Here is a 21,478-nt window from a genome sequence, read left to right on the forward strand (position 1 = left end):
TAGTGACAATACTATCACAGGAATCAACATACTATTAAACCATTCTAAATAATATGACCAATATCAATATCCTAATCAATCTGATTAAAATCCGATGTAGGTGTCGGCTAATCGTTCATTGCTTATGCTATTTTACCTACGTTATTTTGCCTGAATTGACTTTCGTGGTTTTTATCCAGATCGCCTCCTCTACATCTGAACAATGAACGATTAACCGACATCTACATCAGATTTTAATCAGATTGTATCCTAATGAACACACTTCAATCATGGTAAGACTAACCATAATATTTTATATATGCATGAAAGTGTGGCCATGCATATAGAACTATGCAAGTTATATACATGTACAACAACACTGTCTTGTTCATTTAATTCTTATCTTCTGCATAAACACACAATGTTATACATTCCGCTATCTTTCTGCTGTTTTAATTGGAGGGAGATGTATAGCATTTATGTTATGGAATCATTCTTTTATTCTACGCCAACTTTATCTTTTAGTTTCATGGCGACATTGTTGGTAACCAGTAAGATCTAGTAACCATGGTAACATTACTTCTGATATCAAACATATGAAATAGAAACTAAGACAATAGAAAAGACATGGACATTAGAATCATACACTTTCATATATTCACATCATGTATACATACACTGGTTTCCCACCATTATATTATGGAAGCATAAATGAAATGACAGCACTTTAATATGACATCACATCACTTGAATATCACATCACATCACTTGAATATGACGCCAAATCATTTTAATGACACCAACTCATTTTAATATGACATCACATTTTAATATGACATCACATTTTAATATGACATCACATCAATATAATATGAGATCCCTTGCACATTGTTCTCTGACATGCACAACACTTTAAATTCAAATTTTTTTTCATATCAAGTGACTACTAAAACATTACTCTCTTTAAAAGACATCAAGTCTTCTCATATCCTGATATGTTTGCATTCTGTGGTTGCAGTGAACCTAAAACAATTACATAGTTCCCTTGGGAAAGGAAGCAGTGTTGACATACAAAGTACAGTATTAAATGACAAACTGTACACATACATCCCCACAATGGTACATTGGAATCAAACAATTGTTGATATCTTTATTAATCTACATCTCCTAGAGAGAAGTCATTCCATTGTCAATTACTGATACTGTTTATGTACTTCATACTTCATACTTCATACAATAAACTGTTGAACTACTTTCAACTGTAGCAGATACATGTACTACTAATTTGCAGGCATGTAGCTATAGTGGTTACTCTAGAAAAAATGTTGAAATCGGGGAGACAGTTAATTTTAGTATACACTGTATAATACAGGGCTATAGATAAGAACCAATAGTCAATAGATACAAACATTTACTTTCTTAATTTAAATAACTTTGACTTCAAGGGGCACAAGCTAAGTTTACATGCTGTTTGGGTGTAGTTTATGGCATATTTATAAGGCACTCCCAGTATTGTACTTACTGGAGTATACTTAGCCATCACTTGTAATTAACTGAACTCAACCCTGGTATCACGATATCATTTTGATACAAAATGACATAATTTATCATACATATATCAGAAATGTTTAAGAAATCCCTACCATATATACATGTACTCACCTATTTTCATTACACCAGAAGACAATTGTAGAGTTATAACAAGCATGCATCTGACTTTAAATCATTTTAATTGAGGTAATTATGTAAGTATTTTCACTTGAGTAAAAAGCTTATAAACTCAGCTGGTGCCACTTCAATTCTTTGTAGAGTTCTTCATTGACTTGGTAGATATATTTGTACCTACTTTTTCTAATCATCCATACATTCCAACCACTAGCTACATATATATATACACCTGGTATTGTACACTATAAAATATGGTAAGAATTCATACTTAATCACTAAATTTACCTGAAAAATTGTCTGTATGTGTATCTATATGTAGTGGGGAGGGGGTGGGTGGGGAATTATCATGATTTATAGGTACATGTGTAATGTGTGGGGGGGGGGGGGGCAGTGTGCCCTCAAAATTTTGTAGTGGCATTTCATGCGAGTCACTACATGGTAAAAGATGGGAGATACCCCATTTTAGTGCTTCAATGTTCTAGAAAGTGTGTAAAGTGTGTGCCAGTGGCATGTCCCTATTTAGCTTGAGGACACACTGGTGTGGGGATGTTGAGTTGAGTACAAGTATGTGTGTCTGTTGTGTGTGCAAGGTTGTGGTTGGTGTGTATAAGCTGCATCTATATGCACTGGTGCATGCTGTATGTCTGAGTTTAACTCTGTACTATGTGTATGTGTGACTGACCGTCGACTGTCAACAACTGTCAATGTACTGTGCATGTGTGTGTTTCATCTGAAACTGGAATACTCATTTCAAATAGGTAGTTGGTGTGTTGGAATGCACATTAAGTATATCACATATCAGCTTATTACAATCTGGATATCCATTCAGTTTCTATATATGATTCATTGTAAACTATAATATCAGTCGTATATCATAACATGTCAACGCTCTCTGACTGTATATGTATCCAATAGTGCAATATGAACCGATATAAATAATATTAACACAAAAACCTGCTGCAGCTTTGATTAGAACTTTTATGCTGTACAATTTTATGATCTATTTTAGTATATTAGTATGTGTGTGTGCCTTGTCAATCAATATTTGATGGCTTTCACACTGAACAGATGTAGTTATACTAAAGAGCTTGCACAATTTATGATCTGGGGTTGTAAAGTCTCTGGGGTTATTAATTGGAACATGGTAACTAAGTTTCACCTTGATCAGTCACCAGTGGTGAAATACATATCAAAGACAAGAGTCTGGTGGAGCTGTAGTCTGGATGCCAATGTGGTCTCTACATACCTCTGAAACATTCAGAAGGCTTATAGCCGCCCAACTGTTTTTTTGTGTGTGTATGACAATGTTATTCTGCAAATTTAAGTTTGACCTTGAAAATGAAGGTTATGCATGGTCAAAAGTCGTGTCTGAACAGATATTCCTAACAATATGCCATGGGCTGTTGTACAAATTTGAATGGTGTCTCTCGGGATGAAACTTCCAAATACACGTACATGTAGATTGAGCAATTTAGTATTTGACCTTGAAGATGAAGGTCAAGGTCAAAGCTTTAGTATCCAGCCAGAAAGCTTACCTGCCAGACACTTGAATGATGTCTCTAGCTAAAGTTAGTATCTAATTTGCTATTTGACCTGAGTATGGAAGTAAAAGTGGAAAGCCAAGGTATAAAAAGAAAGCTTCCCACGGTGCTTTGTGTATTAAACTTCTTGAGTTATCGTAGGAAGACAAATTTCTGATCAGTAAAAATTTTGCAAGGTCAAAGGTCAACATCCTGAGCATTTTAATAACATGTAACCCACAATTTGATGATCATAGACACTTCTGCCCTCTCCCAACCTCTGACTTCATCCTGAATATTTTATCATAATGAAACTTCAGAGTAAAACCCCACTGTTAAACTTACACTAGATGTGCAGATCTCGAACCCAAAAATCAATATTATTGAATATTATATACACAAATATGTTTACCCACAGGTGATTCATTACAGTACAGGGTGCTCAGTATTAGGATGCAGTCCTTATATCTTCCAAGCAAATATTTGAGTTACAGCCAGTGTAGCTGTATGTCCTAGCACAATTATTACTATAATGTGGTATCGGTACATGATATATGAACCAAGCACCCAACCCGTTAGCAACTTTACTTTATGAAGTATAAATCAGTTTTAGAGACATTTTAATTCCCCTAAGTACAACTATGATTTACAATCAGTGCAATAGTTACTATGACAACAACATTCCATACACAATATTACAGTGATCACCAGTGCATTCATTACTATGAAATCTATTTTATATCTAGTACATGTACATAGAGTTCATAACCTATTTTACATAAACTTGGAATGGGAGAGAAAAGATGTCCCCCTCCCCTTTTTTTATCATACAAGTAAACTAAAATATTAGTCTCCATGTCTATTAAGAAAAGACCTCTCCTTGTCTATTAACAATAGACCTCTCCATCTCTATTAACAGTAGATCTCACCATCTCTATAACAACCATAGATCTCACCATCTCTATAACAACCACAGATCTCACCATCTCTATAACAACCACAGATCCCCCATCTCTATAACAACCACAGATCTCACCATCTCTATAACAACCACAGATCTCACCATCTCTATAACAACCACAGATCTCACCATCTCTATAACAACCACAGATCTCACCATCTCTATAACAACCACAGATCTCACCATCTCTACAACCACAGATCTCACCATCTCTATAACATCCACAGATCCCCCATCTCTATAACAACCACAGATCTCACCATCTCTACAACCACAGATCCCCCATCTCTATAACAACCACAGATCTCACCATCTCTACAACCACAGATCTCACCATCTCTACAACCACAGATCCCCCATCTCTATAACAACCACAGATCTCACCATCTCTACAACCATAGATCTCACCATCTCTATAACAACCACAGATCCCCCATCTCTATAACAACCACAGATCTCACCATCTCTACAACCACAGATCTCACCATCTCTATAACAACCACAGATCTCGCCATCTCTATAACAACCACAGATCTCACCATCTCTATAACAACCACAGATCTCACCATCTCCATAACAACTACAGATCTCCCCATCTCTATAACAACCACAGACCTCCCCATCTCTATAACAACCACAGATCTCACCATCTCTATAACAACCACAGATCTCACCATCTCTATAACCACAGATCTCACCATCTCTATAACAACCACAGATCTCACCATTTCTATAACAACCACAGATCTCACCATCTCTATAACAACCACAGATCTCACCATCTCTATAGCAACCACAGATCTCACCATCTCTATAACAACCACAGATCTCACTATCTCTATAACAACCACAGATCTCCCCATCTCTATAACAACCACAGATCTCACCATCTCTATAACAACCACAGATCTCACCATCTCTATAACAACCACAGATCTCACCATCTCTATAGCAACCACAGATCTCACTATCTCTATAACAACCACAGATCTCACCATCTCTACAACAACCACAGATCTCACCATCTCTATAACAACCACAGATCTCACCATCTCTATAGCAACCACAGATCTCCCCATCTCTATAACAACCACAGATCTCACCATCTCTATAACCACCACAGATCTCGCCATCTCTATAACAACCACAGATCTCACCATCTCTATAACAACCACAGATCTCACCATCTCCATAACAACTACAGATCTCCCCATCTCTATAACAACCACAGACCTCCCCATCTTTATAACAACCACAGATCTCACCATCTCTATAACAACCACAGATCTCACCATCTCTATAACAACCACAGATCTCACCATTTCTATAACAACCACAGATCTCACCATCCCTATAACAACCACAGATCTCACCATCTCTACAACAACCACAGATGTCACCATCTCTATAACAACCACAGATCTCACCATCTCTATAACAACCACAGATCTCCCCATCTCTATAACAACCACAGATCTCCCCATCTCTATAACAACCACAGACCTCCCCATCTCTATAACAACCACAGATCTCACCATCTCTACAACAACCACAGATCTCACCATCTCTATAGCAACCACAGATCTCCCCATCTCTACAACCACAGATCTCACCATCTCTATAACAACCACAGATCTCACCATCTCTATAACAACCACAGATCTCACCATCTCTACAACCATAGATCTCCCCATCTCTATAACAACCACAGATCTCACCATCTCTATAGCAACCACAGATCTCCCCATCTCTACAACAACCACAGATCTCACCATCTCTATAACAACCACAGATCTCACCATCTCTATAACAACCACAGATCTCACCATCTCTATAACAACCACAGATCTCACCATCTCTATAGCAACCACAGATCTCACTATCTCTATAACAACCACAGATCTCACCATCTCTATAGCAACCACAGATCTCACCATCTCTATAACAACCACAGATCTCACCATCTCTATAACAACCACAGATCTCACCATCTCTATAGCAACCACAGATCTCACCATCTCTATAGCAACCACAGATCTCACCATCTCTATAGCAACCACAGATCTCACCATCTCTATAGCAACCACAGATCTCCCCATCTCTATAACAACCACAGATCTCACCATCTCTATAACAACCACAGATCTCACCATCTCTATAACAACCACAGATCTCACTATCTCTATAACAACCACAGATCTCACCATCTCTATAACAACCACAGATCTCACCATCTCTATAGCAACCACAGACCTCTCCATCTCTATAGCAACCACAGATCTCCCCATCTCTATAACAACCACAGATCTCACCATCTCTATAACAACCACAGATCTCACCATCTCTATAGCAACCACAGATCTCACCATCTCTATAACAACCACAGATCTCACCATCTCTATAACAACCACAGATCTCACCATCTCTATAGCAACCACAGATCTCACAATCTCTATAACAACCACAGATCTCACCATCTCTATAGCAACCACAGATCTCACCATCTCTATAACAACCACAGATCTCACCATCTCTACAACAACCACAGATCTCACTATCTCTATAACAACCACATATCTCACCATCTCTATAGCAACCACAGACCTCACCATCTCTATAACAACCACAGATCTCCCCATCTCTATAACAACCACAGATCTCACCATCTTTATAACAACCACAGATCTCACCATCTCTACAACAACCACAGATCTCACCATCTCTATAACAACCACATATCTCACCATCTCTATAGCAACCACAGACCTCACCATCTCTATAACAACCACAGATCTCACCATCTCTATAACAACCACAGACCTCCCCATCTCTATAGCAACCACAGATCTCACCATCTCTATAGCAACCACAGATCCCACCATCTCTATAGCAACCACAGATCCCACCATCTCTATAACAACCACAGATCTCACCATCTCTATAACAACCACAGATCTCACCATCTCTACAACAACCACAGACCTCACCATCTCTATAACAACCACAGATCTCACCATCTCTATAACAACCACAGATCTCACCATCTCTATAACAACCACAGATCTCACCATCTCTATAACAACCACATATCTCACCATCTCTATAGCAACCACAGACCTCACCATCTCTATAACAACCACAGATCTCACCATCTCTATAACAACCACAGATCTCACCATCTCTATAACAACCACAGATCTCACCATCTCTATAACAACCACAGACCTCACCATCTCTATAACAACCACAGATCTCACCATCTCTATAACAACCACAGATCTCACCATCTCTATAGCAACCACAGATCTCACCATCTCTATAACAACCACAGATCTCACCATCTCTATAGCAACCACAGATCTCACCATCTCTATAACAACCACAGATCTCACCATCTCTACAACAACCACAGATCTCACTATCTCTATAACAACCACATATCTCACCATCTCTATAGCAACCACAGACCTCACCATCTCTATAACAACCACAGATCTCCCCATCTCTATAACAACCACAGATCTCACCATCTTTATAACAACCACAGATCTCACCATCTCTACAACAACCACAGATCTCACCATCTCTATAACAACCACATATCTCACCATCTCTATAGCAACCACAGACCTCACCATCTCTATAACAACCACAGATCTCACCATCTCTATAACAACCACAGACCTCCCCATCTCTATAGCAACCACAGATCTCACCATCTCTATAGCAACCACAGATCCCACCATCTCTATAGCAACCACAGATCCCACCATCTCTATAACAACCACAGATCTCACCATCTCTATAACAACCACAGATCTCACCATCTCTACAACAACCACAGACCTCACCATCTCTATAACAACCACAGATCTCACCATCTCTATAACAACCACAGATCTCACCATCTCTATAACAACCACAGATCTCACCATCTCTATAACAACCACAGATCTCACCATCTCTATAGCAACCACAGATCTCACAATCTCTATAACAACCACAGATCTCACCATCTCTATAGCAACCACAGATCTCACCATCTCTATAACAACCACAGATCTCACCATCTCTACAACAACCACAGATCTCACTATCTCTATAACAACCACATATCTCACCATCTCTATAGCAACCACAGACCTCACCATCTCTATAACAACCACAGATCTCCCCATCTCTATAACAACCACAGATCTCACCATCTTTATAACAACCACAGATCTCACCATCTCTACAACAACCACAGATCTCACCATCTCTATAACAACCACATATCTCACCATCTCTATAGCAACCACAGACCTCACCATCTCTATAACAACCACAGATCTCACCATCTCTATAACAACCACAGACCTCCCCATCTCTATAGCAACCACAGATCTCACCATCTCTATAGCAACCACAGATCCCACCATCTCTATAGCAACCACAGATCCCACCATCTCTATAACAACCACAGATCTCACCATCTCTATAACAACCACAGATCTCACCATCTCTACAACAACCACAGACCTCACCATCTCTATAACAACCACAGATCTCACCATCTCTATAACAACCACAGATCTCACCATCTCTATAACAACCACAGATCTCACCATCTCTATAACAACCACATATCTCACCATCTCTATAGCAACCACAGACCTCACCATCTCTATAACAACCACAGATCTCACCATCTCTATAACAACCACAGATCTCACCATCTCTATAACAACCACAGATCTCACCATCTCTATAACAACCACAGACCTCACCATCTCTATAACAACCACAGATCTCACCATCTCTATAACAACCACAGATCTCACCATCTCTATAGCAACCACAGATCTCACCATCTCTATAACAACCACAGATCTCACCATCTCTATAACAACCACAGATCTCACCATCTCTATAACAACCATAGATCTCACCATCTCTATAACAACCACAGATCTCACCATCTCTATAACAACCACAGATCTCACCATCTCTATAGCAACCACAGATCTCACCATCTCTATAACAACCACAGATCTCACCATCTCTGTAACAACCACAGATCTCACCATCTCTATAACAACCACAGATCTCACCATCTCTATAACAACCACAGATCTCACCATCTCTATAGCAACCACAGATCTCCCCATCTCTATAACAACCACAGATCTCACCATCTCTATAACAACCACAGATCTCACCATCTCTATAACAACCACAGACCTCACCATCTCTATAACAACCACAGATCTCACCATCTCTATAACAACCACAGACCTCACCATCTCTATAACAACCACAGATCTCACCATCTCTATAGCAACCATAGATCTCACCATCTCTATACACAGTTCTGAAATCTTATCTTAAACATAAATGGTATTACTAATCTTGTAGGTCACCTCAGAATATTCGTTTGTGGGTGTAAAAGAATAGCCTTCCTCTATATCAGCTTAACACATTGTCATCACCTGTACTGCTAGCTGGGGGGGGGGGGGAGGGAAATGTTCAGATGTAGCATAACTGCAGTATGGCCAAGTGGACAGCTTAGCAAAAGTCACTCAATATGGTTTCAAACTGAGAATCTCTTACATGTATTACTGATCCTTATATTTTGTAAAATATCAATTTCATTTTTATATATTATAGACATACCAACTACCATCAATTATGGATATATTAGTCCACCAGTCCAGAGAGACATCAATGCTGAATAATTCAATCATTGCATGATAAAGGTCCGGAGAAGACGGATCAAAATGTTGCATTTGTTCAAAAGTAAATATATGGTACTGTCATTGATTCTTGGAACCATGAACAATATATTCTCCAATTTAATATCACTATTCCATAATTTGTATATTTGGTATTCATTATCTATGATACCTATCATAAATTTGTGATTGTGATTACTCTTGGGGACATAAGTCATAAAACTGATAAACTGGATTTGGGGTCCCATTCACATTGTATTTTATACTTGACTGGCAACAGTGTTCACTGCATAAATCACAAACCAAAATTATCCAATATTAGCATAGCCTCCATTTGTTCAGATTATTTAGCAGTAACTCTTAACTTTGACAGTATAAACTGTATAAACTGTTCCTTTCAACTAAACTTGAACTATCCTCTTGTACCTGGCCTACAGGGTCAACTTTAACTGTTCACATTTATTTTGTTTATCTTACATTAAGTTATTAAGATAAGAGTTGCCTCAGAGTCAACACAACTTGTCCAGTGTGAACCCTTCTATGAGTCTTTCTCTTAGCTCATCATACATGCATGTAAGCCCCAGTAGTGTATTTGTAAGAAATACTCCATGTAGTTTACTACACTTCCATAATTGTAATTTAGTTCCATGTACAGGAAATAATACCTGATTTGCCTTGATCCCTCTCATTGTTGGGGTTCTAAAACTTTCAGTAAAACACTAACTGTACAAGCAATGAACAGATGTCAATTTTACCAGATTTCCCCATCGCTATTAGGTTCTAAAACCTTTGTAAAATCAGTTGATAAGATATTGTGTAAAGTCTACCACACATCTAAGATTATGTAATACAGTACATCTAAACCAGAGATAATGAATGGCTCTTCCATTGTCTATGATTTAACCATATTTCTCTGTTTTTATCAAAAATGTTCTAAAACCTAAAGAAAAAAAAACACAAAGTAAAATGGTGACCAGATTGTAAAAAAGTATGTAAATTTAAAAAGCTATCTCTCCCTCGACGCCACCCCCACCCTCCCCCACCCATCACTTGTACATGTCAATAACCAAGTGACATCATCAACACCTGGGGACAACATTCAGTCTACTTAAGAAGTCAATCCAGTCTAGGCAGAATATTATGACAACTTAAGGTATTCTAGTTCCTGCTTGTGACAAAATAACCTTCATTTATATATTATTACATGAATCTGAGCTGCTGAATCTCTTTGGATTTACCCCTACCTCTTCTAACTGTATGTTCTGAAAACTATTAGCTACTGTGCACAACATAACATACATATGCATAACAATAGGTACATGTACATAAGTAGCACCACAAGTACATCAAGTGAACACAAACAATTTATTGACTTTATCACACAGTATTACAAAATCAATAGTTCATCTTGCCATCCCTCCTTCCTTTGATCCCCTTAGATAAATAGTCTAAAATCCATTGCCTATACACACATATGACGTAACAAGTGTTCAGGCAAACTTCTTTTTTTTTTGGGGGGGGGGGGGGGGTTAAAGCAAGGTTAAAGGTGACACCACCATTTGAACATTACATTATTACAAGTGTCACTAAAATTCTTTCTTTTAAATATCCATGGAAAAGGACAATTAACCCAAACAGTTTTGTATTGTAAATACTGATTAGTTTTACTTAGAGATTGATATACAATGGACTTACTATCAAGGTGACACAGTATTCAATATTTAATTAGTATTTGTTCTTAATTCTATCACTTAAGTTGTACCATGTTATATTTCTTTAGAGGCCCATATTAAAAAAAGATTAAATATGAGGTATGAAAAACAGTTATTTGACAAATCTATAGAAAAATTTTGTTCAGAACAAAAGAATAATCCTATGTAATCCTCATGGCTCCACCGGTGAGATGAAACTAATGCAAGAACCAGGGATTCAAACCCTGGCCTTTAACTAATTCCTTATTTGTTGATTGTCATGTTATATATAAATTTGACTCTTTATCACCATACATGTATAAAAGATCTTTGTGAGTCACTCTTCTAATCCACTGAGGCTACCGGAAACTTTTGCTTTTCCATGCATTCAACATCCAGGGAGACTACCGGAAACTTTACCTTTCCCATGCACTTCAAATCCAGTGAGACTACTAGAAACTTTTCCGTTTGGGCATTTCAAATCCAGTGAGACTACCAGAAACTTTACCTTTCCCATGCATTTCAAATCCAGTGAGACTACCGGAAACCTTTTCCTTTTCCATGCAATTCAAATCCAGGGAGGTTATCAGAAACTTTCCATATTCCATGTATTTCAAATCCAGTGAGGCTATCGGAAACTTTTCCTTTGCCATGCACCATCACCCTGATGCCTGCTAGATATCAAATGTCATAACTCTGGTTTGAAGCGCTACAATGTTTTCATATTACAAAGAAACTGTCGGTCTCATATAAAAGTATCAAATGGGAAACATACACTGACAAGATTCATAAAGTTAGAAGTACTCCTTGTGCAAAGGAGAGTAATTACTTTATTTGTTTATGCTGTAGATCTGGTTAAACGATGTTAATTTTTTCTACATAAAGTAAATTCAAAGAAACAAAATGTTTTGTTATCTTGTAATTTATCTCAAAATTGAATAATATAATATAATATAATAATATATATATATATAGTGATTATATCTAAAATACGGATTTGAACCACTAGTTTACTCCCTAGTATTTTATATATTAGTATTATTCTGCCAAGCAAAATATGAGTGACTTGAGGGGCCTTGTTACTTGTCATTACAAACCACCACATATTTTCAGGTTGAATTAAGAAAACTATTGAAGATAATACAACTATACCTCCGCACACACAGTTTATGAAAAATCAAGAAAATTAAGGATGATTTGGGAATATTTTGACTCGCATTTTTAGTACCATAGAACCAATGATGTAGATATGTAAACAACTACCAGGGTATACATCCTGTATTTTTTGTTGTTGTTTAAATGTTTTCAACTTGGCATGCATAAGGTACATTATTTGGTGATCTGAGTACACATGTATATATAGGGCAACACTAACATGACATTTTGGTCATCAAAGTCTAGCATACTGACAATGGCATGAAATTTTTTGCAGAACACAGTAGAAAGAATACTAAATGCTGTTCAAACAAATAGCGCTTTACAGAAGTATGGTCAAAAAATAACAGCCGACAGCATTTCTTTTTTTTTGAAAGGTTTCAGAACCCTGGTATTGGTAATTGAGAAGGGAAAAATACAGAGAAATGAGAACAGTATCTATTACTTTTGTCCATAATTTTTAGGAAACCCTGGAAAAGGCCTGGAGAACTCGGGTAGATTTTGTCATCCTCTCACTCTTATAACCAAAAGACATCAAGCAACTTTGATTGTGGAATCGTGCAGCTAATACCATGACACTTTGTTGGCATGGCAACCTAGAAAGTATTGCCATACCTGTCATGTGTTCTTAGTATGATGACAGTGTAACTTCTAATGATGGGTCTACATATTGTGTAACAGTATCACTAAATGCTGTCAGGGGGTACGGATATTTTGTAACAATCAATGGATTTTAGAGGCAAAAACAAGTCTTCGCAGTTATACATGTATGTACATTAATATATAGATTTTAAGACCAAAACTTACTTATACATGTAGCTATACTTGTTAATTACTAAATTTTTCATTTTAGAAATTTATTTCCTGGATTTTTACTGGTACTACATGTATTTATGGTTTTCTGCTAAAATAATATATCTCATGTTTAGTCTAAGTATTATGTTTACCTTCCTACATCTGCAAATATTAGGATATCATTTAATTCATGATCTATACATATCTCTCTCTCTCTCTCTAATTATCTATAACTTTTGACTTGTGTATGTGTGTGTTCTCTCTCTCTCTCTCTCTCTCTCTCTCTCTCTCTCTATCTCTCTCTCTCTCTCTCTCTCTCTCTCTCTCTCTCTCTCTCTCTCTCTCTCTCTCTCTCTCTCTCTCTCTCTCTCTCTCTCTCTCTCTCTCTCTCTCTCTCTCAAACCAAATTTATCAGATTATTACATTTGATTGCTTATCATTTTATCTACAAGGCCTTCCCACTCCCAGCAAGTGACATGGCTGTGTGCCAACTGATTCTAGAAAAGAAAAAACACACAACTAAACATGTTATCTTGATAGGTCATATAACTTTAAACATCCCACAATGCATCAGTCATCAAGGTAAGACCGAATATATGCAATCATATGACAGGTACTGGGTATATGGTTTTTTTTTGGCAAAGTTATCGATAAAAACAGATTTAAGAAGTAACAAATTTTCAAACATTTGCATAATTTGTGGGGGGGGGAGGGTTAAATGGTAAAGCTTAAGTAAATCATCTGGAATTTTCTGGATACAAACTCTCCTCTCCCCTTCCATCCAAAAGAATACAGAAACATATTTAAAAATTCCACCTTTTTTGTTAATACCGTGGTTATTAATATTATATTAATAAACTAAAGAAAAACTTTGGAATGTTTAGAAAACCATATTCTATGAGATGTCAATCTACTGGAGATATACTAACCACCATTTTTTAAAGTTGGCAAAATCACCCACATTGTACATGTAATGTAGTGTAACAAATTTACATCTCTGTTAATAAAAGAACTACATATATATACTTAAGATAGCAGTACATTACTCTGCAGGATTTCTTTAACATATCCTTATTGAGGTTCATAAAGCCACAGACAAGTATCTTCTTAGTTGTCTGTGATAAAGCCTAAGGCTAAAGGACAAGTTCAGATCAGGATTAACATCTAGGTGTGAAAAAAAAGTTGTCTGGCAGAGCTAGAGAAAAAGCTGATCTAAAACAAAAGAATAATCCTATGTAATCCTTATGACTCCACTGATAAAATAACACTTGAGGTGATGACCTGATATTAAGACCCTGCAACAAGATACTGTAGTATACATGTATGTATCAATCAATCAACTGATTAATCAATCAATCAAAAATTATCTATAATGTACAGTAACAGCTGACTCCAAAACCATAGCTGTGGCCAATGGCACAAAAATGATTGATTAATCAATCAATCAATCAATCAATCAATCAACCAATCAATCAATCATCCAATCAATCAAAAAATAATTTACAACATGCCAAACTCCGAAACCATAGATGTGTTCAATGCCACCAAAAGGATTGATCAATCAATCGATCAATCAATCAATCAATCAATCAATCAATCACTAAATCAACCAACCAACAAACCAACCAACCAGACTCAGAAACCATTGCTGTGTTCAATGCCACCAAAACGTTCAATCCATACCAAATGCTATCTCTAAGTCTAACAGTTTGTTCTTACATTGTAAAAGTGTTCAGATTTGATTATTGTCGTATGTCAAATGGTAAAGAAATAATTCATATTCATGTTGAATGAAGATAAACAATGTCTAAAGATGTACAAAGGTGGTTGTACATGTAAATTTATGACTTACATATCAGGGTCTGTTAGATGGATTTAGTTAAAATACAATGACAACAGTCTATCAACAATTCTAAGAATCTAAAGAATTAAAATCATTCAAATATTTGTCAATTCACTCTACCTCTAACATGATGGTGCTAAAATAAATCTCTCTCTACTGTTGTGTACACACTCATATGTTAGTACTCATTACAGAATTGCTTTCCAAATTGTTGGCTTAGTGTTAGCTTGGTGTTAACATTGGGTTGGTGCAAGCATTGACTTTTCCAGTTGCTAACACAAGCTAAAAGGTGACAGTGCATGCCAGTCTGGTGGATGTTAACCAAGGGCTGGTGTAGGCATTAACCCTTCCAAAGTTCCAGTTGCTAAGACATGCTGGTGAGGTGTTTATGCCAGACTGGTGGTAACATTGGATTGGTACAGGCATTAACCCATCCAGTTGCTAAGACATGCTGGTGAAGTGTTTGCGCCAGACTGGTGGTAACATTGGACTGGTACAGGCATTAAGTTTACCATTCCAGTTGCTAACACATACTGGTAATTAGGTGTGTAGGAAATTTGGATCAGGAAATGATGGCATGTATGACATAATATTAATAACTGTCTATGTTGCTGGAAATAAAGGCATACACAACATAACTGTCTATGTTGCTGGAAATAAAGGCATACACAACATAACTGTCGACATGTATGCCATGCAGTATATTTCCATTACTTGACTCAGGAAAATAAAGGCATACACAACATAACTGTCTATGTCATGTGGTATGTTTAAATCAGTAAAGTAAAAGCATACAAATTTACATAACATAACTGTCTATGTAACAACATGGTATGTTTACATGAGTTAAGTAAAGACATAGCATACACAACATAACTGTAAATGTTGTCGCAGTAAGTTTGGGTCAACTGTCTATCATAGACAGTTATATGTTTAAGTTATGTATGCCTTTATTTTCCAACTACATGTCAGTTATGTGCTTGAGTAAGAAAAAATAATGGCATTGATGTATATAATATAACTGTCTATGTTATGGGGTGTGTTTGGGTCTTGGAAAAATAAAGGCATATAACTGTCTATGTGTCAAAATGAAGGCATACACGAAGCATGTCTAGCTGTGTGCCAAAATGAAGGCATACATGACATATGCCTAGCTGTGTGCCTGTGTGTGTGTGTGTGTCAAAGTAAAGGCATACACAAGATAACTGTGAGAATGGGACAGGTAATGAGAAGTTAACAAGACAAGAAAGATGCAATCTTCCATCCTTGAAATTGATTCTCCAAGAAAGGAATGTGGCTACACAAAGGATACTTATTAGCAGAGGCACAATGCGTTGGTCAGTTGAACAGGTTCTTGTCAAATATATCCATTTAAGACGATGAATTGAAGAATGAAGTGATAAACAATAAGGAACAATGATGCACTATTTACTGTAGTGGCACAGTCTCTCCAGATGAAACCACCATATACAAATACACGGGAACAATACATAGCAATCAGTTACTGGATGCTAACACAACAACAGCCGGCTACAAGATTTACATTTGTGTGTAGTGGGAGGATTGCCTAATAACCAACTGACAACAAAATACAATACCTTGTAAAATTTGAGTCAGCCTTCTAAAACTGAGGCTGCTGTGTTGAAATTTATAGTTTCATTTGTAAATCTGGACTTGCTTGGGTAGGTTTTGTCATATTTCATTTTTTACTGTTCTGTTATTCTATACCAAGTGACAATAGGAAGGCTTGATTTTCAGACAGTCAAACCAAGCTGCTTTTATTGGATTGAAGACATTAAGTTAACGGCTTTGAAACGACTTCAAAGAATTGAGGCTATAACTAGTGCATACATGGACAGATAAAAATGCTAGCTATGATCATACTATCAGATTGACACAATTTTACTACATGTATCTAACGGACTGACTGCATGCAATTGAAGTTTTTAAGTATGACAAATAGAAAGTGGACATTTTCTACACTACTACTTGTACTATAGTTATGTGAGTGGAATTCCTGCTTGTTATAGTTTACATTCATATGATTACCATTATTTTTAATTTCCACATTCTTTTCTCCAAAATGAGTCACGTCTCATAAAATCTGGAGTTTTCTTTTAATTTTTGAAATACAACTCAGTGAGTTTTTGCAGAGGTTTCAAAAAAACGTAGATGGCAGAGAGGATGAAGTTTGGTATAAAATCATGTCATTGTCCCCTATGTTTTATTACAACATGGTAATAATCCTCATAAATAGACATGGGGTATGGGTTCATTTTACTTCACTTGTTATGTAGTCAAAATCCTTTAAACATTTCACCACGAATCCCATCACAGTTTTTCTTAAAGAGTTTCAGTTAAGTTCATAAAATCTAACGGAGCTTTTCAGGCACTTTACTAACAGTGAGAACTAAAACCACATAAATTTGATTGGATTTGTCCTTCTGTTTCCATGGTTACGACCTTTTAAGTAGCTCAGACACTGTACTGTACCTACTAAGAGGGTCGTATCAAAATCGCTATATTAAATCCGCGACAATGAAAGTTGAAGAAAAACAACTGAGTTGAGAATTTGTAGAAATACAACACTTGTGACAGTGTTCCATATAATTTATAGGCGGGTAATTTCAGTTGATTTGTTGTGTATTGTTCATTGGTTTATCAAGGGTACTTGGAACATGAGGGTAGGTGAAGGGTTACCTTCTACTAGTACATGTAGTCGCTGACAGTAACCTTGACGACATCAAACATAAATCACCCAACAGAGTCTCATCAAGCTGTCATCAATTTGCCATTCAGCGTGACAATTCAGGACACCTCAGTCGGTTGCCATGGCAATATATCGCTGATAATAATACACATCAAAGTAAACTGATGTTGCTATGACGTCGATAGTCTTGTGACTCCTAAAGCTACTAAAAACATCTCCTTGGACAAAGAGGATATGTCTGTACGGATGAAACATCTCAGACTCTACAAATCTCTTGGAGTCTACAAAAATGTCAGAGTTTTGTTTTAATAACCAGACTGTCCTTCAAACACTATTATTTAGCAATTTTTAAAGTTTGAATTCCTCTCAAGTCTACCAAATTATTTCTAATATTTCAAATTTATCTGTAGCATTAAAATATGTTTTAGATTTTCAGTTGTTTGCCACTTCAGAATTGTCTACAAATTTCAAAAGCCTTATTTTAATAGCTCTATTTAAATCTTATTTATCACTATTACTAGTAAGTCTTCTGTAAGTTTAAATTGCTGGCTTGTGAACAGACTTTACTTTATGGTGTCAAATGCATGGATAAACATTATAAGAATGTTAGTGACTTTAAAAATACTTTAAAGCTGCACTAAGTATAACAGGAGTATTATTTTTTCCCATCAGACAACCCAACAAAGCATTCACAGAAAATTGGAGAAAAAAAATCCAATAATTAGATATTTTTATGTATGTTAATTAGAGATTGATTTTATCCATAAGTCATACAGTAACAAGTTGAAATTGTGATTGCCTTGGGACTGCTGATTTTAAGGTGCTGACCTAAAAATCAATTTGACTGGATTTATCATGCCATACAATGTAACACAATAAATAATGTTTACTCACAGGTGATTCAATACTGGAAAGGGTGTACATTGATATTTCAATACTGGAAAGGGTGTACACTGATATTTCAATACTGGAAGGGTGTACACTGATATTTCAATACTGGAAGGGTGTACACTGATATTTCAATACTGGAAGGGTGTACACTGATATTTCAATACTGGAAGGGTGTACACTGATATTTCAATACTGGAAGGGTGTACACTGATATTTCAATTCTGGAAGGGTGTAAATGCCCTGATGTTATAGAAATTTGGGTGTAAACGCCTTGATGCCATAAAAAAATTGGGTGTAAATGCCTTGATTTTATAATTAAAAAAATTGGGTGTAAATACCTTGATGTTATAGAAATGTGGGTGTAAATGCCTTGATATTATAGAAAATTGGGTGTAAATGCCTTGATATTATAGAAAATTGGGTGTAAATGCCTTGATGCTATAGAAATTTGGGTGTAAATGCCTGATGACGGAAAGCTTGACAAAAGCATAAAATGCCTTGATATTATAATTTAAAGATATCATGGTTACTTCCATACATGTATAAATTGTCTTGGTGGTATGGAGAAATGATAGCTGGCGTGTCATGGGAAGAAGTATGAGTATGTAAGACGCCTTATAGGAGCATGCAGTAGACACACATGTACAATTGAATGGTTTACTAAGTCTTCACCCACTCTCTACAATATTACAAAACTATCTAATCATACAACTTATTTCTTAGCTCCTTTTAATCTTCTGACACGACTCTTTTCATTTCTTTATCTGTACATATTTAATGACTATACATCTACAACATTACACTACTGCAAAGACTACAACCATGGACAGATAGACTACAACCATGGTCAGATAGACTACAACCATGGACAGATAGACTACAACCATGGACGGATAGACTACAACCATGGACAGATTTCAACACCCAAATCCCTAATTATTAACTAGATGTCTCAACTGACATTTACCAAGGCTAAGCACAATCTATACTTTAATGTCATCCCCTATCATGTTGACTATCAAGACAGCTCATATATGTATTCTTCGAAACTAAAAACCCTCAAATGACCACCCTATACAAACAAACACACATACGCACGCACGCATGCATGCACACACTCATGCATGCATGCATGCACACACACACACACACTCATACACACCCACCCACCCACAAATACATATACATACATACATACATACATACATACATACATACATACATACATACATACATACATACATATATACATACATACATACATACATACATACATATATACATACATACATACATACATACATACATACATACATACATACATACATACATACATACATACATACATACATACATACATACATACAAACATACGACAGACAGACATGCACACATACACAATGCTAAGATGACAGACACCTGTCTCAACCAACACCCCATCCCTCCAATCCTAAACTACAGCAAATTATAGTGGCTAACCATTTCCCCATTCCCATCCCATCAATTCAGTTGACAAACTGACTATATAGGATATTCCATTAACCCTATAACCTTGGCAATATCCTAAAACCAAATAACTGCATCAAGACAGTTCACCTATCAACTACAGGACTATAAAACAGTCTTTAATTTTACATCATCCACTTTACATGACTTCATCAACACATATAATATATAGCTTCACCACGACAACACACTGAACATTTTCCTCTTTGTACCCTGAAATCCAACTGACTCAGCAACAGTTATCAAGGAAAGCTACATTTGTGTACAACTTACAAGACAGAGACATGTTTTTTAATTACCTTGTCCTGAGCTGGAAGGCTATTGGAATCCTGACATGTGGAATAACAGGCCATAAAAGAAACTCTACACTACATAAAATCTTACTTCAGTTATCTCAGCCATCTTGCCCTCTCCCTCTCTCTCTATATATAATATATATTATACCAAAGTTAAATATTACTTCCCACTTGATAAATTCCTATGTGTTTAAATCGTCACTCAGTCTGTATTCAAAGTTGGAAGTTGGGTTGGACTTGACTATCTAAACATGCTTTATCATCCTTCACCACAACCACAGCAACATGTCCATTGTGTAATGCAACTCAGTGTAGTTGTGACCAAACCAATATTGACATAGCTAGTACTATGTCCTCATACGGTAGTACACAGTCTCTCTTAGCTTACTAGCGATATTCACATACCTTAGTAACTCCTTTAGCAATTAGTCAAAGTTGGTCAAACTTGAGGTAATGAAAAATACAACTTACCCAGGTAGTATGTGTGGGGTTGACAATGCCCCTTATGTCACCTCATAGAGGTGGTATTATGGTGGCCAGATCTCTAGGTGATAAGTTGAATCCGGCTGTGTCAAGTTTTGAAACTAGGCTGACCTAAAGACCTAGTTGGTTTACTAGGTGTCGGAAGTGACGCAAATCACTTCACTCCACCAGCTGAAACGGTGTGTCAAACTGACAAAACACTGTATGTAGTAATGACCCGTACACTCCAATGTTAACCAGTCCAACAGTATTAGTTCAAAGCTTCC

At 36.6% G+C, this 21,478-nt stretch overlaps 1 protein-coding gene across 1 annotated transcript in view; it reads right to left on the reverse strand.

Annotated features, from left to right (window-relative positions):
- LOC144445719 (uncharacterized) overlaps positions 1–21,235 on the reverse strand; it is a 72,073-nt gene extending 50,838 nt beyond the window's left edge. Inside the window, exon 1 of the mRNA XM_078135361.1 lies at positions 21,201–21,235. The gene's annotated coding sequence lies outside the window, so the exon portion shown is untranslated. The remainder of the gene's footprint in view (positions 1–21,200) is intronic.
- Between the last annotated feature and the right edge of the window lie 243 nt (positions 21,236–21,478).

This window comes from Glandiceps talaboti, chromosome 14, assembly GCF_964340395.1.
Source record: "Glandiceps talaboti chromosome 14, keGlaTala1.1, whole genome shotgun sequence".
NCBI lineage: Eukaryota > Metazoa > Hemichordata > Enteropneusta > Spengelidae > Glandiceps > Glandiceps talaboti.